We start from the raw sequence: 13,338 nt of genomic DNA on the forward strand, positions 1-13,338 counted from the left end.
AAGATCACAGTAAAGGCAATCGCTAGGGCTATCATTTTCTTAAAGGGAATGTCAGTTGCTCCTGATTTGCTAGCAGGTTCTGACTCCCACTCTTTCTTCGTTGGTCAACGCTAACAGAATTCCGCCAGTGCCCAGCTCAAAGGCCTTCAGAATCACAACATGAAGGGGCGGTCGCTATTCTGCGAAAATGTCCTTTATGTTTGTGTTTCATCAAAATCAGGACTGATACCTATTACTATTTTAGGTTAAAGGAAGTTTAAATTTGTTCTGCCTTTTTTCACAGGAAATGTGTTATACTTGCATTTCCTGGGTCACTTAGCCTCAGCAGTGTCTTCTGGGTCTATCCTGGCTGGAAGCACCCCAGTCAATAGACTAACTGATTGGTTATTGACAGGAAAGAAGCCATTGAAGGGGTGGGGACACTTTCACCCTCCAGGTAAAATGACCAAGCAAGTGCAACGCTAGCTGAAATCACTGCAGTCATGTTAGCTAATGTTTAGATTTGAAAGTACAGCAGCTTTACTGTCCTACAGTAGTTTTTAATCAATGTGTGTTTTATTTATTGTTGCAATTAGGACAACTTCAGACAAATTAATAATGTAACCAGCCAGTGAAGGAAAAAAACAACTGTTTATTTAAGCCGGGATAAACCTACTGAACAAGCGAGCCAGCTTTATCTTTTTCAGACCTCATTTCATTTGATTCCGAGAGCTAGCTTTCCTTTGTTCCGCGTACTGAAGCTACAACTGGAAAAAGGCCCGGTTTGATTTCTCTAATCTGGAGCACACTGCTGGGAGTGGGAGTGCTGTTTGGAGGAGAGGAGAACTGGATCTGAATAAATCATCCTGTCTTTGGAAACTCCCCCTACGTATCTGTGTGTGTGCATCTGTGTGTGCTCCTTTCCAGTAAAAAAACAAATCTAACTGTTGGTATAGAAAGTCTCTTGAGACCTGAGGCTTTCAGGACTGAAAACACTCAATTGTCCAGCATTTCTACAAAGATTGAAGTGTCTCAATTGGTGAGAGAAGCTTCACCAACACATTCAACTCTCTTCCTCCACTTATTTGATGTGGCTACCTGTATTGGTTGTTTTTGACATCTCACAAGTAATCTTGTAACGTCTCTGAATGGAACATTTTTTCCTGGTGGCTGTGTGCTGCATTGTAATTAACTAGCTTTTCAGAGGCAGAGCATTGCTTGTTTCTGCAGTGTCTTAGTATAGAAGAACACTACATTAAAACCAAAACCGCCCACATGTTTTTTTTTTTAATTTACTATAAAAAAAACAAAACTTGCATTCACTCTAGAAACCTATCCTAGCTTCAGCATCCCCACTAAGGATACTAATCAGGTTTCTAATTGCTTCATTTGAATTTAATCTGAATATCCTGTAATCTATACTGTTTTTCATACTTGAGCTAACTGAATCCAGGATTTGAATCTGGTAGTCTAATTCAGGAGTAGTTAATGCGGCTTTGCTCCCTGTTCTGTTCACACTAGAAGCTCATCCCAGATTTGATGCAGTTGAATTGTTCTTCAGTGTAGACTCTGCAGTGTAGTTAATCTTCAACTGCTGTGAAGTTTTCTGATGCATTGAACTCATCGCCACTTACTGTCTTTATCATTAGATGAGTTGGTTAACATCCACAGCACCTCGTTGACTAGTATCTTACATACTGTAGCGCCAGTTACAACTTGGAAAGTGTCTTTGAAAAGAAGCTTGCCATGGTTTAATGATACGACTCGTAAATTGAAATATGAAGCTTTTCAATTGTAACGGAGATGGATGGACTCTAAACTGCATGTTCATTACTCTGCATGGAAAAGCCATCAGTTAAACTATAGGAAGGCTCTGGCGTTGGCTAGATCATCATGGTATTCTAATTTAATAGAAACCAATAAAAACAGTCCTAGATTTATTTTTGCTTCCCTAGAGAAATGAGTAAAGCCTTCCCCTGATACTCCCACCTTTAACATCGGCTCCTCTTATAGCTGCAATGACTTCTTAAATTATTTTCAAACATTCTACACATCAGAACTCCAGACTCCTTCTATTATGGAGGATTCCTCCATCGTTGTACCAGTTATCCCTGTTAGGCTACTATGGAGGCTTTCTCCTTGATTACCTCACAAGAAGAGACACCCCATTCCTGCTGAACTATTAAAACATGTGTTTGGTGTTGTTAATACTCACATTAAATCAATTATAGCCGGGTCATTTTCCTCCGGTATAGTTTCCTAGCACTTAAGGTAGCTTAACAGCAGCTTTCTGCTGTTTTAGTGAGGGTTAGAAGTTTATTCTCATTTTTCAAAGCTTAATCTAAGAAAATATTGGAAAAAACAGTCCTTAAAAAGCCTTCAATTTTTTTTCACTATACCATACCATTTTTCATCATGGAAATTATTATTATTATTGAATGAAATCTATAAATAACAAATAATCTTTATACTGATATATCAACATAGAGACAGTCACATGTATTTTCAATATCTGTAGTTATATTTATTAAACCTCATTCTGTAAAAAATAAACTAAAATAAAGTGCACCCTTGACAAACTTTCTGGATCAGCGATGAGGATCCGAGCGAGCACTGATGGATCAAATGGCCTCCTCTCCTTTGTAACTTTTCTTAAGTTCTAAAGCCATAGCCTTCTGCATTGAGTGTTATATTTAGTGAGGTCTGAAATAGGTAACAAATGCTACAGTGTTCAAGGGATACATCTAAATCATACAAACCCAGAAGAATTCAGTCTTTAATGAATCTCATTACAATTCAATCTGTCTGTTTATAATTAGCCACACTGTAAAAGCCACCCTCTCCACTTTAGAAATGTGCATTGTACAGGAGGACTGCCGTTTCCATGACTGTATCCATTAGGAGACACACCTTGGGGTTAATTTGTACATTATACAAGGTCATTACAATGGCTTTCTACCAGCTGAGCTCTCCATATGTGCAGTACTTGCTGATGTTTCAATGAACCTTTTCCCCATGTACCTTCCATTAGCTGCTGCAACATGTTCACTTCATGTTAAACATTCCCGATGAGCGTTTCAGAATTTCATCTTTCTAATTTTGTTTTAAACAAATTGTATGAATAAAGGGTATTCAAATATAGCATCTGTTTATTTGTGTAAAAATCACCCTGACCATGCGACGGAGTATACCCCACCCCTCTGTGTATTTTGTTTATTTTGTGTTATTTAGTGTTGTATTTGTTGTATTATGATTTAAAGATATTGTTTGATGTTTAAAAACACAATGTTTTGGTAGTGTTCTTTTTTTACAGCATGGATGGGTTAAAATCCCCATCCAGCTAAAACTCGTGCACAATGTGGCCGTCTCCCAATTAATCCAGTAATTACCAGCTGGGAGATGGTCACATAGATATAAAAGCAAAGCAGCCGCTCTGGGAGGGTGATGAGAGTTGGAGTTTGGAGAAAGGAGACGGAGTGACAGTAAGAACTGAAATGATACAAATATAAACACTTGCTGCTCGTGTGGCTTTAAACCAGCATGATACCTGTTCTAATTACTGCCTGTTGTGTTTTGGCCACCGTGCCATCTTGTTTATGAAAAGTGTTTTGTTCTGTTTTGTTTAAACATTTTATTTTTTAAATAAATATGCACGCATTAGCGACTCACCCCGCAGTCCTTGTGTGTGCCTGTATTTCCTGGTCTGTGACATCAACACCCAGTCAACCTGCTACAATACAGTAGACAAATGTTTCAGCTAGCGGCCTCAAGCAAACTGCAGCTATTCAACAAGGCAGAATTTTCCAACAGCCATAAAACAGGTTCATCTTTACGGAGCACAACAACAAAATGTAGTTTTACAAATAAACATTTTGGAGAGACGTTTCTGTTTGATAAAAATGTGTTTCGTATTGTGTTGCTTTCGTATTGTGTACAGCTCCCCCTGTCTTTGTCTATAGTTGAGAGAGCAGTGGGGAGTGGAGGCTGCTGTTTATTGGGTTTCTCGGGCTCATCAATCTGTCTCTGAGCCTCCTCTGTGCTCAAGCTGTGCAGTGATCTTTGTCAAAGCGACTAGGTGGGGCAGCAGCCGGGATGGTTGCAGATCCTCCCTGGTGTCGAGAGAGATGCGTTGGAAACCAGCCCAGAAAGAAGGGAGACAAGCATCTTTCCATCCCTGACAGCTGCAAGCGGTGTCTAAAAAATGGCAAGGGCCTGGAGAGTAGAGTCCTCAAGCAGAGGCCAAGAGAGAGAGCGTCAAGAGCTGCTTTATATTTTATAGGACTAGAACTAGGGGTGCAGGTTTCTCAACTTTTCTTTCTTTCTTTCTTTCTTTCTTTCTTTCTTTCTTTCTTTTTACATTGAAACACATTTAAAAGCATGTTTTATCACGCTTTATTTTTTTGGTGGAATCAATATTGATTTTCAAGGTTCTATTAGAAGCTTTAATTCTATTTCCATTTAATATGCTTATTAAAAAAATGACATATTTTCAAAGCGTTTACTCCAGTCTTCAACTCCTATTTTTTGAAAGAGGTGAAACACCTCTTAATTTTATAAAACCAGAACCAAATAATATATGTCAAGTTCTCTTAAGCACCTCCAATGTGTTTTGTTTTTCATTTTTGTCACAATATAAATATGGTATTTAAGTTTGCTAAATCCACGTGGGGAATGTGGCTGGGTCTTGATTGAATAATTGATCATCAATCAGGGTCTCATGGTATAAAGGAGGCCCACAATGCTTTGTTTGATGGAAGGAGTTTGGGGTGAGTGTTTGACCTGTGGTTTGGCCTATGGTTTTGACACGTTGGAGTGAAGGTGCATGCCCAGCCTACAACTATTTTGTGTTTTTGTTTAAAATGTTTATTTTGGACCTCGTGCCCTGTTTTGATTGTTCCTGTCTGTAGTATTTTGTCACTAAGCGTGTACAAACAGCACTTCACTGCAGCTCCCCTGTTTCTGAGTCTCCTTTACTGCAGGTAGCATCCTGGGCCACAGTGCTATCCTGACACATTTGGTGACATTTGGTGACATGTTTTCCGCAAATCATAATGTTGGGAACAAATTTGTTGCATGTATTTGACTTTACTTAACTAATTCGAGAGCAAGCTGGAATTCTGTTTGAAAGGCGATTGAAGGTGAAGGGTTGTAATTAGTCAAGACAGCATTTTGAATTTGTATTTTCGAATGCTGACTGAACAACAGCAAGAAAAAAAAAGCAAAACTACCGTGCTGGAATTATGAAATCTGCATATTTAAACACACACAAACAAAAACCTGTAGGTGTTCAGAGCAGTGCAAGGTCTGAAAAAACACAAATCGATACTGTTGCTAAATATTCAAAAATGTATTATTTTTATTATTAAATACAGATGAACCCACTTTAATTAATGATTGCCGTGCAGGCATAATTTGTGATATAAAATGTTTGACTATGACAGCACATTACGAGTGCGAGAAATAAAGAAAGAAAACTAACAGTGAATTAAAGAGCTTTAATGCTGTACATTTAGTCGTTCTTTACATTTAAACAAATGCATATAAGTTTACTGCAGGACAAATACGTTTTGGATCATTAACTGGAACGAAACAGTTTGTGTCATTATCTAACATAGGCATGAATTGTCGACTGACGAGAGCTATCAATTAAGCGTTGCACTTGGGGTTTTTTTTGTGTACTTTGTAAAAGACTAAAAATTTGGTGAAGTTGGTGTTTTGTAACTGAAATGTATCCCGTTTTTTTTTAAATAAGTAAATAAAAACGGACCACCTCTAATTTTCTCTGAGAGACCTTCTCTGTCTACTCCGTGTCGAGAGCTATACACACACACACAGACAGACACAGACACACATACACACACACACACACTCACACGCGCACACTAGGCTTCTGTTTTTCGGTGCTTTCTTCCAACTTTTTGCCTCTCCTTTACAAATTCACAATTAACACATTTCTCCATTTTAATTCAGAAACCAAAACACATTAAACATTGCTCAGGGTCATTTTAAAAGGGGAGTTACTGTTAAACACGATGAAAACACAGAACACCAGAAGCCCTCAGTATATTACTAGGTACAAGCAGAGAAAGATGAGGAATAAGAAGATGTATATTCAGCGCTAACTCATCCATGGCATTGTGTGTTGCTTTATTTATATAAATTAAGGTTTTGATGAGTGTCTCTAAATAACATGCAGACTACGTCCAAGAAGTATTAAACTATTTTAGTATTGAAAATAAAACATGGTGATTTATATTAATAAACAAATTTCAGTTTCTACAATCTCTTCTTGATGAAAGTCAGTCATCCAATGATTTTAAAGACTTATTTGCTGTTTTATTTCAAACACTGTATCCATCTTTTTTTTTATTATTATGATCCTGTTTGGCTGTTTTGAAATTTAAGGGAAAACTAGCAGTTTGAATCCTAATGGTTTGTCAGATTACATTTTGAAATGGAAACAACTGATTTGGAAGCATTTTGATTTGTTAAGGCTAAATCAAAGTAGCTTCATAAAGGTAGGTTCATATGGCGCATCTCTTGACTTGCAGTAAGTACAATACATTTATTTCTGCAGGGCGGGGCGGGGCGGGGCGGGGCGGGGCGGCACTATAGGACTTTAACGTTTATTGATTACATTTTCATAGTATTACTTTTAGTAAATCATCACGATTTTATACAATTTTGGAGCATATAACACTACATCATGCATGTTCTACTTAGGGTTTATATTACAAATATATGATTTGCATTACATATCCGACTCCAAACATGTTGGGTTTTAATATTATTGTAGTGTTTCGGGTTCTTTGTAGGACAGAAACGAGACTGCAACCGTGAGTAGATTAAGGCTCAACCCGTTTATTTATGTACAATAATTAAGAAAATAAAATCGCAAAGTAGGGGAAGGGAACTGGGAGTCGAAAATGAAAATAAATGATTACAATTGCTGTTTCCTTTTCCCTATACACTCTCTCTCTCTATGTCTCTATCTCTCCATACACACACTTCTCTCTCACTTACACAGACCCCCCCACACACACATTCACCCATACAGGCAACCCCTGAACGCATGCCACACACATTGCATCCCCTGCATGCACGCACACACACACACACACACATTGCAACCCCTGCACACACACACATATTACAACCCCTGCACGCACACACACCCACATTGCAACCCCTGCACACACACACACACACATTGCATCCCCTGTATGCACACACACACATTGCAACCCCCGCGCACACACACACACACACACACACACACACACACACACACACACTGCATCCCATGAATGCAGGAACACACACACACACAGACACACACATTGCAACCCCTGCACACACACACACACATTGCACCCCCTGCATGCACACACACACACACACACACTGCAACCCTTACACACACACACACACACACACACACACACATTAGATCCCCTGCACACATACATACACACACACACATTGCATCCCCTGCACGCATACACACACACACACACATTGCATCCCCTGCACGCACACACAAATCATACGGGAGGCAGTATCGGATGGGTTTATTCTATCTTATAATGCCTCCGGGAGGCACTATCATACGAGAGGCAGTATCGGATAGGTTTATTCTATCTTATAATAGAATATGTACATACAAAACAAAAAAAATGAATGTATTTTTTAATTTAAAATGAAAGTAACATATGTTTTCTCTTGCGTGTGTTACTCGGTGCAGCACAGAATCCAGGTTGAGCTGCTGCAGCCTGCAGCTTTGCAGTTTTCCGATCGAAATGTTTCTGCCGCAGTGCTGTGGCTAGCTTCAAGATGAAATCTCTCCTACTGATATTATCATTATCTGTTTATATCCACAAATTTCTTGATATGTAAAATTATAAGTCAAATACATCAGATTTACAGTGTTTTTCCAGTTCTTTTCTCTAAACAAGTTCCTGTGATGTTGTGCTACTGCGTTCTGCTGAAAACTTTGTCCGGCCTTTAAAACTGGCAATACAAAGGGGCTGTAGCTACGTGAGTACGGGCCCTTACGCTGAATGTATTAACAAGCCGGAGCACTGTTTGTTTGTTTTTGTGTCTTGTGTATTGCAGAGGATTAGCCAGAGAGCCAGCACACCCCCCTAGAGCACCACCCACAGCACAGCACAGCACAGCACCAACATCTGCATATTTCCGTGCACCACAGGGATTATAAATATGTGTTGTTTGTTTTTGTTTGAGACTGAAAACCCGCAGTACCCCCCCCCCCCCCCCCCCCCCCCCCCCCCCCCCCCACATACCATTGCTGGTAGAGGGGTGGATTTATTATTTATATTGTGAAATACAGACGTTTTTGCACTTGAGATTTGTGTCACTTCAGTACCCACACCACTCACCTCCTGACACCATCTCAGTGACCTCACGTGAAAAAAAAAAAACTATCAGGGAGTGAGATTCAATCCCTCCCCTACCCTATCCAAAGAAACTGCAGTATGATTGTGTTTACACTATCCCTGTCCTTAAAGGGTTAAAATTATGATAAAGGTCCCACTGTGGTAGCATTCTGCCATTCGTGCCACTGCACTGCCAGTAAAGATATCACCCTGTCATGCCCTTGGATTACAACACGTCAGGACCAGCACAGCTGGTTAAAAAGGGCATTTTTCAGGCTCCAGATTGAAGCCTGGGGCTTGTTAGAATCCAGATGAATTTGTAATGAGGACGCTTCTTCTGAACAGGGCGTTGAGGATTGCAGACTCGTTTGATAATGTAACTGACCTCATTTAAGGTAGCAGCACATTCATGGCCCAGGACAATCGTTGTTCCCAAATGCAAAAGCCAGAACATGTAGTCAGAAGATTGATCTAGTGTGGTAGAAATCCACCTATCTAGCTGCCAACCCAGATTTTTTATTAATGAACAGGCTGTAGGGTTTATAACTTAGCATTGCTGCCTGATGTGTTGCCTGTGTTGTTGTAAGATTTGTTTGGAACACATTCAGGTGCCTCACACATGCAGCCCGGTCAGGGAGGGTGTGGCAGGTGCCTCACACATGCAGCCCGGTCAGGGAGGGTGTGGCGGGTGCCTCACACACGCAGCCCAGTCCAGGAGAGTGTGCCCTGGTGCCTCACACATGCAGCCAAGTCCAGGAGGGTGTGCCCTGGTGCCTCACACACGCAGCCCAGTCCAGGAGGGTGTGGCAGGTTCTCTTTCCCTGCTCTTGTATTTTTTAACAGTGTACTGTATTGTCTGTTGTTGTTTAAATACAGTTTTGATTTTATTGAATAACCTTGTCTCTTGTGGATCATGACAACAAAAAACAGGATCACATGTTTGGATAGTCCTATTATTTGTCTCTTTCAATCAATTATTCAAACAGTTACTGAAGTGTATTGAGTATCAGTTCTGGGTAAATAATCTAATTTGAATATCTAAAACAAAGCATTTGGCATATTACAAATAACAAATAATTCAATACTCAAATAACATAATTAAACTAAATTTAATTATGACACATCAGTATCCAAGGACACATTGGCTTGGTTTACATGTAAAAATAAAAACAAGCCTCACCTTTTTGACATGCTATTTTGGCCATACCTTTTGGGAAATGTGAGTTTACATGTAGTTTTCTATTAGGGAGAGAGAGTCTCCTTCAAAATTCAAATGACCTCATTAATATTACAATATGGGAGGGTATATTGAAAATGTTTCTGTCAGTGTTCTAATTTGGCCTTGTGTGACTACTGATATCATGCAGCTTTCTTAAACTCAGTCACAATATATACAGGGCTCTAAATTGGCACCAAAAAGGACATGGCCAAAATGGCCTCCAGTTCCATAAATCTGGCCTTGACTTAATCGTAAGTCAAAGCCAAAGTGTAGGATGTTGTGTAATTTTGCTTAGGATTCATATATAAAGCTAAGTATTGGCCACAGAAAGAAACAACACAATTTAACTGAATAATATTTATTCAGAAAATGCTGTTTATTTATTTATTTTTTTATCAAGCAGCATCGTAGACAGGGCTCCAGACTAACTTTTTGCCTTAGTGTTAGTTAGTGGAGTCCTGGTCTGAGAGCATGTAACACACACAGCTCTTATGTTTTTTTCTTTTTTTTACTGTACATGTAACCATTTATTGTTTCAGTAGAAAACAAGTTTGTTTCAGTGATTTCATTCTGTTATTTACAATATTAAATGCACCACAGTAAGCACAGTATCATATATTTTAGATATTTCCAAACCATTAATTTTCATTACCCCAATCTGAAAGCTAAGTTTAGTAAATGGCGTTTTTTTCTACTGCAATCAAGTAAGTTGCAGTGCATTTCATTTTTAATTCCCTGAATAATATTTATTTTCCTCAGGAGTACACTTCACCGTAGTTCTAGGAGTGGTATATGATGCACATCAAACAACCCACCGACCTCCCCTGGCATGTAGCACATCGATTCTTGCTTCCAGCGTGTAAGATCTGACGTCACAGGCCTGTGCCGAGGAGGATACCACCCGGGTGGGTAGGAGGAGCTTAAAGACCTTCCAGCCAGAATTAAAGGGCAAAAATAATATTATCTGCATGTCATTCAGGCCTCTCTGAAGCAGCCAACCCACCAGTGCTACGGCTACAAATTGAAGAGATTTTCCATTTGGTATCAGGGCACGGAGCTGGACCCCCTGTCCTGTGCGGTGGCGAGCATCCTGGATTACCTCTGGTCCCTCCCAGTCGGGTCTACGGTTGACAACCCTCAAAGTGCACTTGGCAGCCATCTCTTCATACCAGACATGGGCTGCACATATAGTCCTATTTTTGTAAAGTTGATACGGTTCTGCGGCCTGAAGTGGGTGTGTATGTGTTGAAGTGTACATGTAGATCCATTGCTACAGCACCGGTGGATCATAATAATGGATGTCTCTTGTGTCATCTGGAAAGAGTTGCACGTTCTATGTCTTACCTGATGGTGGCAGTCTGCGGTTGCTTGTGTTGTCTGGTTCCTTTAGCTGCTTGTCTGAGGGTGGGAATAGTGAGTTTGGGTTAAAAACCCCAACGGCACATTTCCTTGCTTTTGTGTCAATGAGTTCAACCTAACGCTGCATTAGCGTAGTTTTTTGCAATGAAGTTCCTTGCTTTTTGAGGAGACTGTTTTTATTTTCATTATAAACTACACCTCTTCTGTGCAGGTGTTCCATACGTGAATGAGGTAAATACAAAATAGTAAAACAAGGTTGATCGTTTGAATGTACAGTTTTTGAAATCTATGATGCATAATTGTAAGGTAAGAAATGAAGTGACTCTTAATTTAAGGTGGGTTCACACGAGACAACATACGTGACTTAACATAACGTAGTAGCCCTTTATGTCAGTTTAAACAGGTTTTAATGGACAAGACATAAGGTTCATTTCACAAGGTCTCAAAAGGCATCATGTTTTGTCCAAAAAAAACCTCTTTAATTATCATCTATTAATGAAACATTTATAATGAAATCTTTATTAACAGTAAGAAAATAAATCATGAACATGAAACATAAATGTAAATAATTGTTTTTACAATTGAGAGCAAGGATTTGACATATTGCTCATTCTTCACTAAAGTTAGAACTTTTTAAAAGTGATTCTATTGAATGTAATGTTAAACTGGGTGGTGTTAACCTGCAGTTACAGTGTGTATTATTATTCCTGCATTTTATTGTTTATCGGGCAATTTGCATATTTTTTTTTGTTATACTGAGGTACCAGTGTTGCCAACAGGGAAAAAAATCATATTCCTTAATGCTTTTCTTTATATGAGACCATTTTCAAATGGAAAGTATTTAATTGATGAAAATAATGAAGAAACACAGGCTTACAAGTAAAGGTAGACAATCAGCCTAGTGTTTTAATCTGGAATTTTTCATAAGTGAAATAACGGAAATCCAGCATTCATTTAAAATATATATATATTTTTAAATGAGGACGTACCTGGTACGTTAGGCATCACTGAGTGTTTTTGAGAATGTACCAGGTACGTCCAATAGCAAGGGGTTAAGCGTTTCACTAAGTTATTTATTGCTGCCCTCACATTAAGTGTTGCTCTGCAGCCTCTGTGTACAGGATATATTTAAATGCTCATTCACCATGTATTACTGACTGACATGTTTTTATTTTAGTTTACTGTGCTGTGTTTGTGAAAGTAAGTATTGTCAAAGATGTTCTAAACCAAGATTGCCAACTCCGTCTCTACTTCCGTCATCCGCCGCTCAGAGAATTATGGGATTTAGAGAGTGCTCCAGTGAAAATGTTCTATGGAGAGTCAATGGAGCAATGTCAGATTTTGCTGTTTTGTGATACGTTATTAAAATTTCTCAAACTATTGAAGATGAGGGAAGGGAGATGGTTACTACTAAGATTTGAAACAAAAACAAATGTGTAAAAATAAACATGTAAAAATATGAATCTCTATTTCCTACAACAGTTTTATTCTAGGTTTATGAATTTCATTAGTATTATTATTATATTAATTAAGTAATAAAATATATTTGTTATTGCTTCAATGTCGCAATGTCACTACTTCACTGCTACTGTACCACAGTAAAATATCTGTGAAAACTGTCAGTCAGGTATGGTCCACACTGTATTTCTGCACAAGCGCCAAATATGTTTCTGTTCTCAAAAAACTGCATTTAGTCATCATTTGCCGATTATGCCATTTCATGTACGTAATATTAGTACATACAGCCCATTAGCTGAAACATGTCAAATGTTTGGTGAATTCAGCTTTTTCTCCCTTTCTATTGAATCAATGAGATTTTGCTGCTGAACCTAGCACCTGCATTACAATTGTGTTTGCATGATGAGCCACTTAGCATATTTAAAAGCCCAACCTTCATGGATTAAATATACAAGTATGAGCTTGGGTTTACGATTACAAAGTCAATAGTGCTTTTGGTAACACATGGGGAGGATGTTATTAAAGGCATGGTGGTTCATGAAGTTTCCTGTTAGGAATTTGCCCCCACTCACATACAACTCTTGGCAAATAATGCAACATTTCTAATCAACCATATGCTAACCTTTATTTTTGGTTTGGGGGGGGGGGGGGGGGATGAGATAGGGCTCTTCTAACTCTCTGCTCCTATAAATCATCATCTACTACCTATTTAAAGCCTAATCACCCTGATCTCCCTTGTCAAGTGTTTTGCTTTTCCCTCCTCCTCCCCTCCTCCTCCTTTTTTACCATGTGCCTCTATCATCAGTCCCCGCTGGAGGGCAAGTGGTCTTATTGCCCTGACCTCAGGTCAGGCTATGCCACCTCTGCCTTCGGATAAGGGGGGTTCTCATCGTACGAGTCAGTGGGGACCCTGGCCACACCTATCCT

This window comes from Acipenser ruthenus, chromosome 23 (genome assembly GCF_902713425.1).
Source record: "Acipenser ruthenus chromosome 23, fAciRut3.2 maternal haplotype, whole genome shotgun sequence".
NCBI classification, from domain to species: domain Eukaryota; kingdom Metazoa; phylum Chordata; class Actinopteri; order Acipenseriformes; family Acipenseridae; genus Acipenser; species Acipenser ruthenus.